This window comes from Excalfactoria chinensis, chromosome 3, assembly GCF_039878825.1.
Source record: "Excalfactoria chinensis isolate bCotChi1 chromosome 3, bCotChi1.hap2, whole genome shotgun sequence".
Lineage (NCBI taxonomy): Eukaryota > Metazoa > Chordata > Aves > Galliformes > Phasianidae > Excalfactoria > Excalfactoria chinensis.
Window position 1 is genome coordinate 60,878,040 of NC_092827.1, and position 17,688 is coordinate 60,895,727.

The following is a 17,688-nucleotide window of genomic DNA, read 5'->3' on the forward strand; positions in this document are numbered from 1 at the left end:
ATCCAAGTTTGCATCTCGGCTTTACTTTAGGGAATGTCTTCTGCCCCACTGCACATGCACATTGTCCCATAGACTCACTAAGCACTCAGGGATATGCCCAAAAACCTCTGAAAGGAAACCAGAAAAAGAAATAGGCATGGCTGTAAGACCCCACCAAGCTGACACACATCCTCATCAGTAAAGATCGTTCCTCCTTACCGATTGCTGATCCCTCCCCACGTTCTAACTTAGTGCAGAAGAACCAACCCAGATCCTCTACAGCCATAGAGGAGAAAGCTCCATTCTAATAGTAACTATCAAGTAATAGTGGGCTACTCACTGGCTGTCCATTTACCCAGTGAGTGCCTGCAAAGGATTGCCTTTTGTTTACACATTTCTTTTGCTTGCACACGTATTTTAAAAATTGGTCCTCAATTTTCATTTGTTTTATTAATACTTTAAGAAAGTCAGTTCCTGCTCTACAGCTAGTGTGCATATCAGCCATGCGAGTCAACCTTCCTTTCACAGTATGAGCCACAGACACAGCTGTCTGTTAGTCTGGGGCCTGACAGCTAACCTGCTTCTAGGATTTTATAGGAAGATTCCAGCAAGACTCTGACAGTTAAAGCTGGTGTAAAGTGCTGTGGTCTGATTTGCTCCAGGTCAGCATGTTCCACCAGTTGTGGAGCCCATCGCCTGCATGACACATGCTGACATACTGCTGGCCTCCCCTCCAGCAGCACATCAGCTCCATGGGCTGCTGGCTCTGCTATTTTCCATGGCACATGCTGTGGTTTGTTGCCTTGGGTCTGAGCAGATCTTGAAGTTCAAGTCCCGGGGGAGTTAAGTTTAAGGCAGTTCGTAGTTGTTTGTCAAGACTGAAATATCTTCTGTCCCAAAATGACTTCTTATCATTGTGTTATCTCTACCTAAACAACCCTCAATCTCTTGCTAAAATCACCAAGAACTGTTGAAAACAGCACTAATAATTGTATAGGATTGTATTATGTTTTAAATCTGGATCTTTGTATGTAACCACAGCTTCATGAAAGTGGGAATTTCTGATGTATCCAATTCTGTATTCATGCTTAGCCACATTAAAGAAGCTTGTCTCCTACTGCTGTAAATACTCAGTGCTTTTTGAGAAATCAGGAATCCAGAAAGCCTCTACATACATTTTAAAAGTTTCAAACTTACTTACATCAAGATCACAGTCCTAAGTAATACACCAGAGCTCCTTTCAACTTCCATCAATATTCAACACAAACCCTGTTTATCCTCTCCTTTTTCTCCAATGGTTTTAAGATATTTAGCAGAGAACCAGCTCTCACATGATGCCCATAGCATGCTGTAATAAGACCACAAGAGCAGAGGTCCTGATCTCACTCTGCCCCTATCCCAATTTCAGAATTCTACAGTAAGCACCAGCAGATACAGTTCTGACCAGAGAGGATGGAAGATTTCTTTGATTATCATTATCTGGAGCAAATACAAACTGTAAGGAGCAGAATTATACTTCCACCAAATTGTTTACCTGTGCTTGCTGTACAGGTGACTGACAGCAATGGCCTGTGGCTGCTCACTGCATGGTTTCTTAAGGATCACCTCAGGTGCAGGGGATGGCAGCCCAGAAATAACAAAAATTAATCACAGCAGAAAAATTTTGTAAGTCATGGGGAAAAAAGAAAAGATATTAGTTCCTGAAAAAAATAAATAAATAAATAAAATAAAAATAAAAATGGAATAGTACCCAGAAAGTGACTTGGCAGAACCTCTTGCCTTTTCAGGGACTTATTCCTGAATCAGATCTCATTATTTGTTTGCTTTCCCCTCAGCATCATTGCAATCCCTTCTCTTACCCATTTTCTGCAGATAGGGCATGACTTATGAGCATGAGACAGCAGAAGTCTCCCTTTTCCAATAGTGTGAGAATTACTGCTAAACCTTTGCTGGGTTTTTGCCATCTATAAGCCCTCTGCAAGTGTCAGCAGGACATTAAGAAATCCAGAGCTTATAAGACCAACCCTGTCTGCCAGCATGAGGCAGTTGAGAGCACAGCAACAACTTCTTTTGTACAAGCAACTTTGTTGAAAGGAAGCAGCTTCAGGCAGCACAGAACTGGTCAGCCCCTCACCAGGGGAGAGCACTTTTTCAAAGCTGCAAGGGCAGAATTTGGCCTGTGCTTTCTCAGCCTGAGATGAGGAACATGCCAGTCTCCAGATGAAGATGTGGCAACAGTTTGAGCAGCAAATCTTAAGTCTTGTTTCTTCTTCTTCTTCTTCTTCTTTTTTTTTTTTTTTTTTTTTTTTTTTTTGGACACAACATTTCAAGTTTTAACTCAAAGCTGAATGGATTTTTTCCACTGAAGCCTGGGGAAGGAGCAATATCAATAGGAAATGAGTTAATCTTCTGAAAATCACAATGTGTTATGGGATTGGAGAGGATTATTGCAGTAAAGGCAACCTGAAGAAGCATCATCTCTCTTGTTTGTACTTGCGTCCGATTCAGGGCAGAGAAGTAGAAACTTCAAGCCACAGTTGGCTGCCCTGCCTCAGGAAAAGAATAAATCACTGGCTATTAAGGACCTGGTGAAACACCAGTAGCAAGGATTAAAGGGATCTCTTCAAGTTTTATTCATATGCTCTTGTTATCCAGAAAGCATATCCTTCTAAGAGAAGAAAGATTATTATTCTTTCAAGCATTGAAGATGAACTGTGAGTCAGAACTGGGATGTCACTGGGCTGAAAGAGACAATTCAAAAATAATATCAGACCTTTTGCTGAGAATAGGCTTCAATATTTCTTTCACTCTTTTTTCAAGGGTGAGAAACTCTTTGTTAGGAAATCCATTCTTTTCAACAGACACTGTGCTTTTGACATCCACCAGTTGTGTGCTGCTTTGACGGACCTGTATTGAGATCCGTTTTGTAGTCTGTGCAATGGAAGAGCTCCATTTTGTAAGTGTTCAATTATACAGACATGTATCTCTGTGTTGAATTCTTAAAGCTTACAGTAGATTATTTTTTAATATCAACAACACATTGAATGCCTGCAGAGTTGTGGAAAGTTTGCTAGCAAACAGTCAGTTCTAAATATGAAACGTGTCCTCTTTTGTTTGAAATGGAAAATAACTTGAAAGTCTTTCTCTGGTAATAAACCTAGGTCTGTAGCATACGTTTTTTGAAAGAAAAAATAGAAATTGTAATTTGGAGCATTCAAAAAATGAGGAGATCTCATCACAGTATTTTAAAAAAATAATAATAAAATCTAGTAAATAAAATATATCATTCTCTTTGATTAAAATAAAGTACTCCATTTTTTAAACAGAAAATACCAAACAAAGAGAAAACAAAGCTGACCAGAAAACTCTTAGAAGTATTTTCATCTCAGTCTCAAGCTACCAGCAGGTTTTACCTATAAACTGTATTTCCTTACAACCTCAGGACTGATATTTATATCCTTGATTAGCATTTTATTTTATTCCTGCATATTTGTTGTCTTAATTAACAAGGACACTTGGTTTTTGTCTTCGACTCTAGTTTTTAGCAGAAAGAATGAGGTTTGCTGCTTTGATTTGTTACGAGATAAATATATGATGAAGTGTGGCACACTAAGAGTAACCCTCTACTCTCTCATGCATCCTGTTTTCTCTTCCACCTTGGGGACGTTTCATTTAAAATTAGCCACAAAACACATTTTGTTAGAAATCTGCTAAAGGAAATGGTGTAGCCATTTACAAGAGTCTTCACTTATGTGAAATAAACTCACAAGTATTGGAGGCCCAACTGTGTTTGACAGCCTGTAGACTGTTGAGTTCAGCATTGACTTACCTTCAGAAGCCTGCTGATCCCTTCACATATCAGTGAGGTTGGCTCTGCTTTCTACTACATACTAAACCATGAGCTAATCTCCATTAAGAGGTGAGCAGTAATAAATGATAACAGCATTATTTTGGTGTAGAGGAGTAGAACCATAGAAAAAAATACAGACTAATTAAAGAAATACATGTAAATTTTCACTTACAAAACCATCTGGAAAATCAAAACAAAACCAAGCAAAATCCAACTTTGTTGGATAGCAGGGGTTTAAAGAAATTTGAAAAGTGTTTTTCAATCCAAAACATACATTTCCCATTAAGAACATTCAAAAGCAAAGCTGTTAAGACTAAATGTAAATGAGTAGGATGTGACTTTATCAGACACCTCATATCTATTATTCTTTACTTTTAGTATTTCTCCACTTCCCAGTTTTACCTCCCTAAAGCTGTAGAAGCTCTGATTATTTTTTTTAACTTAATTTATGGATGTAATCATCTTATACTCTGTAACATGGACTGCCTCCTTGAGAGGGGGAACCCACAAATAATACACTGAAGGACCAATTCACCTTTTAAAAGTCATCTTTTCCTCCTAGCTTGCTGTATTAGGAGTCTAACCTAGCCTAACCTCATTAAGAGAAAACCACTCTTCGACTTTTCATTTTCCCACGCTGTTATGAGGTACCAGTCTTGCAACAAAGACCATCATCACTCGCATGTGGTTGCTCTGCATCCAGATACCACTTAGAGAATGTAGATATTGCTGGGGTCATAGATAATGTCCCATGCTCCATGCTTTAATTACATATGCAGCTCACTATTCCCAAGATGACAACATCAGAAACTAATGACAGTTTCAAGGAAATGTGATATTTGTGAGGGACAGAGACTATTATTCTTCCGAGGATCTGAGTTATGCTGAACCAGAGGAACAAAAGCGCAATATAGGAATAAAAAACCTGAATCTAATTTTTTATAATTTTGAGATAACCTTGCAAATATCTGCATACATATCCAAGACTTTCAAAAGTTATGCTCATTTTCAACTCTTCCACCACAAAGTGAAAGACTGATTCGTTTTCATGAACAGGAATTAATACAGCATTTGTGCTATATTTAGCCATTTTTTAACCTTAAGTTAGGCTAAAATATGAGACCTACAAACCATTTAAGTAAATAAAACTTACTTTTCAACTGCTTTTATGCATTTTTTTTAAAGTTCAACTTACTTTTATTCACAAGATATTTTGCTTGCTTCTCTCATCTTGATACCCACAGACACTTCAGAAACCTCCTTGGCTTCCTTATCATTTCAGGAAAGATCACGCATTGACTAAGGAACAATGAAGGCAATTACCATTTTTTGTTTGTTTACTTGAGAAGGTTAGCTCAGACAACATCTCATAACCTGTAACTAAATCAAGAACAGGATTCGTTCTTCCTCCTCAAAACTACAGCTTATTGCACAGTGTCAGAGTATGGCTGTATCTGTCTGTTTTACTTGAACTTCAAAACATGCAAAGAGAACCACCAGAAGTTTAAAGTCAGTTACAGAGCAAGCTATTAACAGCTTCAAGAGCACACTGCCTTTGTCAATTTCTGGAAATAAAAGTGAAATATATGTCAATTATTATCTTTGATATGTATGACAACAAAGCTATACATCTTCTGTGCACTGAATGAAGAAAAATAAAAAGGTTTCCTAGATTCATTTGAAATCTTAATACTGTCAAGGGGAATAATTTATTTTCCCAAACTTAATATTTATAAAAATGTTTTATAATGCAGCCCCGGTATCATATTTCTGGATACAGCACCACATTAGTACCAATGTGCTGTTTGCAGACACAAATAGTTGGAGATAAAAGAGATGTCATTTTAATGCCAAGGCTACAGACATTTCAGTGACACTGATCAACTCACAAACAGCAGAGAAAAATGACTTCCCTCATTTTAAATGCCCAGCCTCATAAGTAACATGTGCAAAGGGTTTGCTGTTTTGTTTTTTTTTTAAAAGTTTATCTTCACAAGTATTATTTTCCCCACATATCCCCTAAACATTCATCAAATGATTTCTACAGTCAGGAAATGCATCTTCTTGAGCCATAGACATAAAATGTTATAACGCCCCTGTGCACACTCATCCACTTTGCACAAGTGATCTGGGTTATTGAAAGCCAAGGAAACAGGCCCAGTTAAAATTCCCCTGTGAAATTCAACCCAGATGATTTATGTCTCCACAACTGTAAGAGACCTGCCATTAAGAAAGAAGAACCTGCACATAGATCCTCTACCAAATAGTGCTCAAACAGGGGCTCAGAGAATAAGTAGGGACCATGATGGATGATCCCATGCTGTCTTCTATACTTGCTGAAGGCTTGTAAATTCTACAACATATGTGCTTAAATGAGACTGCTTGAGAAAAGTCTCAAATTTCTCATGATCTCATTCACGGTAGCTTTTGAGGTAGCTCCCATTAGCAAATTTGGGGAGAACATTTTGTAATTCTGTTTTAGAGTTTATTGCAGCACAAGCTCAATAACACTTAGATAAAGCACTGCACTGCCGAAACTCCCTTGAGTCAGCTTGACGGTCCCAGCACAGCTCCACAATTCAGCTATGATTCACCAGAGCTCAGTTTTATGATAAGTTTGGGCTAAATCTTGATGACCCTTGGCTGAATTTTCTGCAATATGCTTCCAGGAAATACAGTGGTTTATGACTGAGAAGAACTAGTGACTGCAGCTGATGTTTAAAGCAAAATTTTGAAAGTGAACCTTGAAAATAAAGTGCAGAGTGAAAAACCCAGCACTTCTCAAAAGCTCGGATAGTTTCTACTAGTTACTATTTTTCACCCCCCAAGCACACTGATGAGTTCTGCACCATATATGTCAGTATGGTCCTTTTGAGGTGAGATAGATTAGAATAATTCAAGTGACTATCTTATCACACAGTGGAAAAATATTGTGCATCTCCACAGCATTTCTACTTTACTTGATTACCATTCAACAGAAGCACTGATGACAGCTTAAAATAAGATCTTACTTCTTTACCTAAGGTCTCAAAGAGCAAACCTACAGAACGTCAGAAGAAAAAGTAAGCATACCAGACAGGAGAGTCAAGATGATTTAGATTTTGAATGCTACAAGATTATGATTTAAAACCAAGAGTGAAGAACTGTCTTTGCAGAAGCAAGCCCCTGGACAAGTCAGACTATCTGCATGCATGCTGCTTGCCTCCCATGCTTTGTATTTGCAAGCACATATAATTGCTATGACACAAATACTACATTTACATTAGAAGTGTTATCTCTTGCAGATTATTCTCTTTTCTAATAAAAGATCAGTAAGGCATTTTATTTTTTTTTAATTTTAATTTTTATTTTGGTATATGTTAATGAAGAACAATAAAACAATCTGTCTCAATCATAATTAAACTTGAACTTCAGTTTCAAGTCAATTCAAAGCTATTAAACATTTTTCCCCAAAATTCATGCAGCTCTGAGGAATTTGATATCTTCGACGTCTTCTTTGTTTGGAACTTTGTTATCATCCATCTTCTCCATTCAGGAAAGCAGTTTTTTACTATTTCAATTAAAGAACTTTTTTTTTTTCAGTGAAGAAATATTTTGACTGACCAGTCTTTACAGTCAAGCACAGTAAGCTCTACTATCTGCTGACAAAAAGGTCACTTTGCTAGTAGTTTGTTATTCTGTGCCTGTTGTAGGTCTTGATTTTGAACTTGACAGTAAAATAAGTCATTTTGTGTTCCTCAGGCCTCAAAGGTTGCCAAACTGCTTTTGGAATGTTTAGAATAATTCATTTTGAAGGTGATGGCTGAGACTCCGCATTTATTGAAAATACTGAATTGTTATTACTTTGATGTTTTCTCAAGGAAGAACGTACAAGTCCTCCTCCTCTTATCTCCTAGACACAGGTTAAGATAGAAATAAAATGGAAGGGATTACTTTTATTCAGGAAAGTCAAAACTCTGAAGAACTAGAATCTTTCCAGAACAGTTGTTTCACAGAAATTTTAATAAAAATAAGGTGCTACTTTCCACAGCTTTGACAAAATTTGTGGCCTTGTTGCCCATCTTAAATCTTTAGTGGCACAGATGCACCCACTGTCTCTCACTGAGACTGGCACAAAGACATAATGACACATTCCCAAACTGAGATAGCATCTATCCTTTCCTAGGATATCCTTTCCTTCATTTTTCTCCCTTACATCCTCCCTATTTAAAGTCAAGAACAGTCTGCTCACATGTTCTTGCTTTTTACAAACCATGCATATTTTGCCAAGGACAATCTCATAAAACTTGGTAAAAGAAACAGTTAATGCTACATTTTAGGTTAGTTATTTTCATACTATGTGAAGTCAAGAAAGAGAATCTCTTCCAGCCATAAAGGATTTCATTGAATTCTGTTTCCTCTGGGAAACTCCTCAAAGAGATGTTCTATTTAAATCCACAAGCTGGGAGCCCTCCCTTCTGCTCACTTGGTGCCTACGGGATGTAGATGCTTTCCCAAGCCCTCACAGGGAATATTCATCTTGCTTCAGAAGGCCATTTAGAGTAAGAACATTTCAACTACACTCCCCAAATACTAATGTTTCTGTTCAGATTTACACTGAGGAAAAAAAGTAAGAATGAGACACTATGGGAACTGTTGAGTCACAGCCTGAACCACTGACTGATAACTGAGGCAAGCTCTGAGTCAGCTCTGGGAGCACAGGTGAAGGCAATTCAGTTGTGTGAATGGAAGGGGTGGAGCCTGGCTGCTCCTTTCCTAGACCCCATTTAAGGAGTGACTGCCACTAGGGAGGGATCTGTTTCTGGAGATTGCTCCCTTTGGAGATTTATTTATTTATTTTTTACTGTGAGCCTAGGACATGGGTGAGCATTTCATTTATTTTCTATTATCTCTTTCCACTGCGACAATTTTTTAAATTATATAATCTGTAAAATACCATCCTAACCATGCCACTTTGCTAACTGTATGTTTGTTGATTGTACAGACACTAACAGTCAACATACAGAGATGAAGCAATCACAGGCCACGTACGAGTTAACGTACTCAAGGAAATCAGTGCATTTCAAATGAAGGCACAGAACAATTTGCTCCCTAGCATTTTGAAGAAAGCATCTAAATTGCCGGGTTAAAATGGGGGATGTGGGTCAGTAGCTTTCTCCATCTGCAAAATAATAAGCAATACCATTGTCTATTAAAGGGGGCAGAAATTACGCTCACAGCAATGGAGTCAATAGTTTGGCTTTGCTATTACAAATAAATAAATAAATAAAAATAAAAAAAAATCTAGGTAGGTTTCGAAGAAAAAAAGTCTTTAAAGATGGAAGGAAAAAGCAAATGGAACAAGACAACATGAACTTGCCAGTGTTAGATCAGAATAAACTGGTTTATTTTTCCCTCTAGTGAGGTAATTAGTTTTCACACAGGGAAATACTTGGCTGATCTAATCTATATGAACATCAGAAAATTATTTAAATTACTACCACATAGGAAGTTATTAATTAAATTGGAGAGGATAGGGAATACTTATGAGAATTATAAGCTCTCAGAAATTGGCTTAAGAAGTGGAGTATTAAGAAAGAAGGAAAGAAAAATCAGCTCCACAGCAACTGGTCTTTTGATCTTAACTTACATAATATTCTTGTTAGTATTTGGAGCATGTTGGTGATGTTTGCTGACTCTATGAGGTCAGGAAGCATCGTAGAGATGTAATAGGCTTAGACAATTGTATTGAAAGAAATAGATGACTTTGCAGACTGAAGTAATAGAAATTATATGAGTAAATGTCATTCCACATAAAATGCTTATTCATTTTGGGACAGAACAAAATCTGCTTTGAGGGACACATATCAACTAGAAATGATAGGAGAGGAGAAATGTCTAGCTGCTTCTAAACGTGAGATGGTCACGTTAGGAAAAGTACTTCTGTAACACTGCTACAATTAAGTTACTGTTTGCAGTAAGATGAAGCTTTTTCCACTGGCCTTTTCCATATAGTAAGAGAAGCAGCACATTAGGAGACTGGCATTTGAAACATCATGACAGGACACTTCAATGAATGGAGCAGCTCATACCTCTGCAAAGCTGTTCTCAGGTTCCTGAAAATACAAGTGAAAAAAGCACCCTAAAGCCACTGCTAATAAAGACTGTACTCAGTTTTCTCAGGGACTATGTTATAGTCAAAGAAAAGAGTGACCTTAAATTCTAAAGAATTCTTAGAGGAACCTTAGATTTTTTTGTGAATAAGATGCCAATGAGAATGTATCAGGACAACATGTTAGATTAGCTGAATGGGATGATGCAATTAACTGATTATACAAATGTTTCATGAATCTGGTCAGTGTGTTTACCTGGGAGGTTCTGCCTGGGCTCTTAGTTTTATTTTTTCTGTATTATATAAGCTCAGCTTAAATAAAAGCAGAGAACATGAAAGAAAAACTACAAAACATAGTTTTATAAATCAGCAAAAGCTAAGTGATGTCAGAGCAGCAACTCTTACTTTGTGAGGTTGTCACATTAGACATGAAAGGCTGGTCTTAAAATGGACAATGGGTTTATTCTGATATGAACTTAGAAATCTCAAGCACTGCATGTACATATCTTGAATTCTGTCTTCTGTAGCACAGTCACACAGCAATGCAAATACTAATTGAAATAAGTCTAAAATACTCCCTTGAAAGGTGAGAGACAACATTTTCCTAGAGCAGTAGCCATTCTTCTGAAATAAGTTTACTAAACATATTTTAAACTAAAAACAAGATGAAGAAAGGACATAATAGAGCTTACTACATTGCTTAATGCATTGTTAAAAGGATATACAAAATGAAAACTATAGAGTAAGAAAGCATCTTCAGAACACCAGAAAATAATTTGCACTGCCACTTAGAATACATTAAAATGTCTAAGACTGACATTATCTCTTCAGGATGAGCAAGGAAAAGCTCTTGATGTCATATCAGAAGAGGGAAAGAGCAAATTCTTGATTGAATTGAGATTCCTTTAAAGATGAATTTTGGATACTAACTGCTCTTGTAACTGAAAGGAGGTCTGCAAACTCAGATATCTGGTCTCAAGTGTGCCTATATTCTAAGTTTGGGAAAAAGAGAAGTTTTGGCAAATAAACAAGGACTCCTTCCATGGCATGTACTTCAACCACAACTGAGGACCAGTTCTTTCTGCCCTGTAATGATTGTCCCATGAATTATATTGCAGGTTTGAAGATGCTTACTGCTAAGCAGAGAGTCTGGTGAACAGATCCACCAGCAAAAGATTCATCTGTTTCTTAAGAAGCATTCTTAAATAAATAAATAAATAAATAGAAAACATCACATTCCTTTCCATCTTCTCTTTTCTCACCACCTCCTGATTATCTAGCAACAATATCAGTGGCCTTGTCCTATCCCTCATCCTTGTGGAACCAAAATTCCATTTTGTCACTTCTATTTAAAAGCCCAAATAATACTGATATCTATATGGCCTATATGATTTTGAAGCAGCATGACTGATTAACGACAATCATCATTCAAAGGGAAGGACATGACTTTCTAAACATAGACCATTATAGAGTGAAACTGAACCTCAGTGAAGAGAACAGCAGATATTCCTAGGATAAGGAGGACTAAGGTCATCAGAGCAGCAGTTTTCTCAAAGAACATGACATCTCCTCTGGTTTTCATGGTTGTTCCCCCCAGATGGGTCGGTGAGTGCATCTTCAGGTTACAAAAAGCAGGTGATTCAAAGCCAAGATCATTACTGCTCTCTGTGGAGCCACGTAGAAGGAGCAAGTTTCCTTAGGAACCCTACCTGAGGAAAACACTTCTTTTTTTTTTTTTTTTCCATTTAACAAGATAGGGAGAGGATGAGGTGTCAATAAAAACAAACAAACAATAAAACAAACAAAAAACAAAGAAAAATCACAAAACAAACAAACAAACAAAAAAACAAAAACAAAAAAAACCACACAACAACCCACTAGAACATTCCTGAAAAGGTGGAAGAGATTAAGGATAATGGCAAACAGCTAAACTTGCAATGAGGGATCATCTCCTTTTTTGGGCTTGGTGGTACTGCTGAGAAAATAAAAGTATGTCAGATGATTCAACATGGCTCCTAATAGAAAAATAGTGGAAAAACTGCAGTAGGGGGGAAAAAAAAACAAGTAGTCATGAGCAAGATACATTGATCACATAAGGTTGTTGGATGGATTTTACTAAGTTATCATTCATCTAAACAGATATCTAACACAAGTGTTGGGTTTCAGAGTTTGTCTGGAAGAGGCTTCGATTGTACAGTAAATCCAATTTGTTCAAACAGTCAAATTTCTGATCAAATGACATTTAAAAACTACAATTAAAGACAAGTTAAATTTGTGCTTGGGGGAACGTTGAAAAATAAAACATACTTAACCCAATAGCTCATCTTGAACTGAGGAAGTTGCTTTCATTTCATTCCATACAGAGACATACCAATGATCATCAACACACATTCAGAATAAACCAACTCAGTGTAAGTGATGGAATTAGAAAGCTAGGCTTTTTATATGCTGCTGAAAACCCCAGTGAGCAAATACCTTTCTGTCTGTGCAGCATTGTGACTAAGAAATCTGAATCCATGACTCAGGACAGAAGTACTTTGAAAACTTTACATTTCTGCACCATGTATGAAATACAGATTTTCCCTCAAATCCTATGCTGCACATTTCACGGAGATCCTGGTATCACTGCCTTTTATGATCACATTTAACCTGAACAGAGCTTTTGAATTTTCCTGCAGCCTAATAGGAGAGCTCAAAGAACATAACAAGGACAGCAAAACTCACACACATGAATAGATGTTTCCAGGAAAGAGTGAAAAATGCTTTACAATTGAATATCACTCTCACCTGGATTTGGGGTTTTGATTATACTGACATGTCAAGTGGACTGAAACCAATTTGTTTCTGCTTTTTCTCCTCAGAGATCTGCACTGTATGAGACACATTACAGCAAAAGGCCATAATGTATTGTTCATTTGAAGTGTATCATTAGCAGCTTGCTGTGTTCTCAGTCGACTGCCTGTTCCCATTCACCTCAGTGTTTGTTAGGGACTGGATATTAGTTTCAATTTATAATATGCCTCTATGTAGTTGTCTGTAAGAAATGAATTTGCCATGCACATTAACCAGATTCTTCAGCATTAACATATATTAGTTCCAACTTCTTTCCTAAGTGATGGAGTGTGACAAACAGTCTTTTCTCCTCCACAGTTTCAGGGTAGGGCTAGAAAATTCCTTGGTTTAACTTAATCATTTGAGTTCTATGATAGCTCTAATACAAGAGACAGACTTTGTACTGTGTACAGCTGATGAGAAGTAAAAGGGTTTTTCTTGCAGGAGTGCTCAGCATTTTTACTGTTTTTGTAACACAATAATTTCAAAGCTCCATTAAGAAATTTAAACAAAAATGAGCTCACTCACTGGTCTTAAAATTAGGATCTCTCCTTACACCCCTCCCCCTCTCTAAAGGGGTTGTAGTCTTATCAGATTTTCAGTTTTGTTGCTGATGCATAGAGCAGTACCTTTGTAGTATACCCTGATAATAATAGAAAATTGGTACCAACTCCTTAAACAGATAACAGCTCTTCTGCCCTGCTTATCTTCTTTTACAGAAGCTGTAAAATCTAGGATAAAAGCAGTGCACAAGGTTAGAAAGACCTTGTATGTTTGCACACAGTTCATTTCTGGGTGCCTCACTACAGTAATAACTGCAACAAAAATATCACCATAAGCCCTACAAAAAAATAGATGCCTAGAGCATGACAGGACCCAGCTCTCAAGGCAATGTACTTTGCAGAGTAGGAAAAAGATCACGAACAGGGAAGCTTTGAATCCTGAACATACAGCTACTTTGAAATTACATAGCCATCAAAGCTGGTAAAACCGAAGCTGCTATCCAGCTCGTATTTGCAGAGTTTACTACCAGCATACCTTAGTAGCAGTAAATGGCAAGCAGGATGGTGACCACCAGGTTTTGCTAAGCAGTTTTCTAATTCTCCTGTCTATCTCGCCCCATCAGAAAACGTACTAGTACAATGAGGAGTATGACAAAATACTTTCTTTGCTGCTGGAGAAAGCCAGACTTGTACATAGACAATTTTAGGGCCGTTTGTATACTTGCAATGTATCTAAAGGTCTAACTTCATTGCTATATACTGCAAACTTAATTGCATGCTTTCTCAACCAGCCTTTATCAATACATAGGTACACAGCCTTAGAAAAACATGGTTTTTGTTGGTTGGGTTGCTTTTGTTTTTGTTTTTTTTGGAAGTGGATCACAACGAAATTCAAAAAAGCAAAGTCATTTAAAGAAGAATAAATGCAATGATAATATCATAATCCCATTTATCTGTTAGTGTCTCTATCTGTAAAAATGCATATAAACCCCAAAATTACACAAAACAATGATTTTGTTTACACTATTGTTTAAGCATATCTTCTATTATAAATTAATGTGGGGAAAAGAATAGGGTACTGTAAAGGAGGAAAAAAGTACAAGTTTTCTGGAAATATTTATGAAAGTGTTTAGTATCTCGATATCTACTCTGCAAAGTGGCAAGATGAACAAAAGACACTTCAGATATTTCCTTAATGACTACAAAGAGTTGCTTAGCTTTAAATCAATCTCCAAAAACAATAAACAGATTTCAGTTTATCCAAACATAACAGCTTTGGCTTTCAGAAACAGGCCATTAACTGGAATTACTGTTGGGTCACACTGAACAAAGGGATACCAAATAAATGTGACACACAGTACAGAGGAAATGAAACAACACTTTAGTGGCTGTAGTTTAAGAGGCTTGGCTTTGTAACGAGGCTTCCAAAGAAGGAAGCAAGTTATGTTGGTGCAGAATTGCACAGCTGCACAGACACATTGTGCATGAGTCTGATACCAGGAGGCACAATTCTTCTGGGACAAGAGGGCACTCAGGATCAACTGTCCTACAAAAATATTTCTGCTATCTGTAGGTGCCATGGAGAGCAATTAAACATCTGCTTTCTAGCACAGATAGAAGATGAAGCTTCTCCATTTGCCCTTGCTTTTTGAACTGAAGGGCCAACTCTAATACTCTAATTTTACTTATTTTTTTTGCAAATAGAGCAAAAAGCACTAAGCATTAATATGACTCCACAAACAAGCTCTGAATCATTTTCCATTGCTTCAGTTTAATGTCATCTAAGACTAACAAAGCCCTACATGTATCACATTTCTATCTCCTTATGCTTAAAGTGAGCATACTGAAAAATGAAAACCAGTGGGTTTATATGCACCAACTGAAGTGAAATTAGGAATTCAATTTCCTCTACAAAGCTGTTGGGAAGTACACCAAGAAAAAACCAAAACAGCACTTCTTGACTTATTTCCCTAAATGCAATTTAGGTCAGTTTAATAGAAAAATTTTTAGTATTGATTGTTGGGCTGGTTATTACCAATAGATAATTTATCTCAAAACACTCATTTGTTTCCTGTCACTTACACAGATAGCTCTTCCTTTGGTAAAACTGAGTCAGGAAAAACACTGGCTCTCACCTTCAGTAGAAAACCAAACCAAGAGAAGATCAACCCACAGCTTAAGTTTGCCTTTGGACAAATAAATTTATCTTACAGTACTGGTGACTGAATGGTCAAAGACAACATACAAGAGAAGGATGACTACTGAAAGTAACTTGGACACACTGCACAGAAAAACCACTGTTGTCTTCAAGGTGCTGACAAACACAAAGTGAAACTGTGGTGAAACAGAATCAAGCTTTTATCTGGTTACGGTTGCCTATAGTTGCAAACACTTCTGTTCCCTGGTGTTGTTAAGAACATTCTCATACCTGTCACATTCAGCTGAATGGGGCAAATGAACACCCCAACACCCTCATGATTTGGATTGCTACAGCAACTTTCTCATAGAGTGTAAGTGCTGAAAGGCCTGTAAGGCTCAAGAGTGTCCACTTGGGATAAGTGCTGGTAGGAAAACTCAGGGAATTCTAAGTGGTCCTCCAACTGATGGCAGAAAGTAAGAACAGCAAACTAAACAGAAAACTGAACAAGTATATGCACATGCATATGTATTCTTTTGTGCTACATTTTGCATGCCTGTTTAAAAGCAACTCATGCATTGTAATATTTCCAAATGATAGGGCTAATTTATCATATATGTAAACAACAGTCAGCAAAAAACAAATCACTTTAGGGATTCACAGTCCTAGTTCTAGTCCAGGCAAACTCCCATATACCTTCCAAATAAAAGTACTGTTAATATGTGAACATGGGATCTAAAATACCCAAACATAAGAAGAGCTGAATAATGTCTCTCCTGCTAATTGATAAACAAGCGCTTTCCAACTGAGAGAAATCTGACCCTGTGCATACTAAGCCATCAAGACCAAAAACTTAAACCATAAAAGCAATGTCCTAAATGTCCACATTAAAATGCTATAACTCTTCCCCTCTTTTCCTACTTTTTTTAGATGTTGAAAGCAAGGGATTGTGATTCCATTCATATTTCACTGAAAACAAACAAAAATTGAAAACAAGTTTATGACAAATTTTAAGTGGTATGTTATTTAAGATGCACATCAGAGAACAGGTTCTTATTTTACCTGTTAGCCAGAAGACTGAAATAAATTCTTATTACAGCACCCTTGTTATATATGCCATACTTGTATTTCATTGAAGTAGGAAGAATGATTAAGAATTAAACATGCCACAAAAAAAATTTCCCTTCACTAAAATGGGAGGAGGAAAATATATTGTGTAAAGATGAATAGGATAGCATAATGAGAAAGCATTCCTAAAAATAAAATAAAATAAAAAATAAAAATAAAAATAGAAGAACTTGTTCATCAGCTTGATCTATTTGCCCGGGGATTTCTTAGAAACCAGAGGTTCTCCTCCTCCACTTACCAATGTGAGAACCAGAACTAAACCATGGTGACCTATGAAAATTTTGTCATCAGACTTTGTATGAAGACTGCTACTGGAAATCAGTGATATGAAATTCACTTCACTGAATCACACTGACTACAGTTAGTAACAGCTACGACTTCTATGTTTCCTACATAGAGACTTTCAGAAGCTTGTCAGATCCTTTTGGGCTTTGCCACAGAGCAGCTCTTTGGTGGTCTTCAAGCACCACAAAGAATTGCTATTTAGTGGGGAATCCAAACTGATCAAAGCACAAACCCAAAGCTCTACAACGCGAGTAAGAAGAAATCTTTCTGTAACAATTTTCCACATAAAAAAAGTCAGGGAGAAAAGGAATGTTCTGTACAGCCCAATTACACTGCTGCAGAGTGAATGGTATGGGGCTGTTTGCATAGGCCAGGCTAAATTTAACCAAGCCCTGTCTCATAGGCTAAATCAGTTTGCTAGACTGTACTGACACAGTGTCAACATGTCACTGAAGCAATTGGCCCTGCTACCAGAGCAGCTATGTTATAGAAGTTCTAGGGTAAATGATCCACTAATGGAGGTAAACATAGCAAACACTCATATGGAAGGTAACTTCAAGAGGTAACTGAAGGGAGAGGAGCAAAAGTGCTATTTTAATTACTAACTTAAATGACATCTGGCAAGAAAGTACCAGGCTAACAAGAGTATCCCTTAACTTTGGGATGGAAACATGCCCATTAGATGCTAAACACACAAGGCTGGTTTGCTCTTTTTTCATTAGACTGATTAAGAAAGAGCTTAAAAACAATAAAAACACATCTTCCCTTCTACCTGATTATTCTTGGATTTAATGTGTGCTGGAGAAAAAAACTAATATGCTCCCAGATACTGATGTGTAAGTTGCCTTGTGAATGGGCATTCTGTGAACTTAGCTGCTGGCTG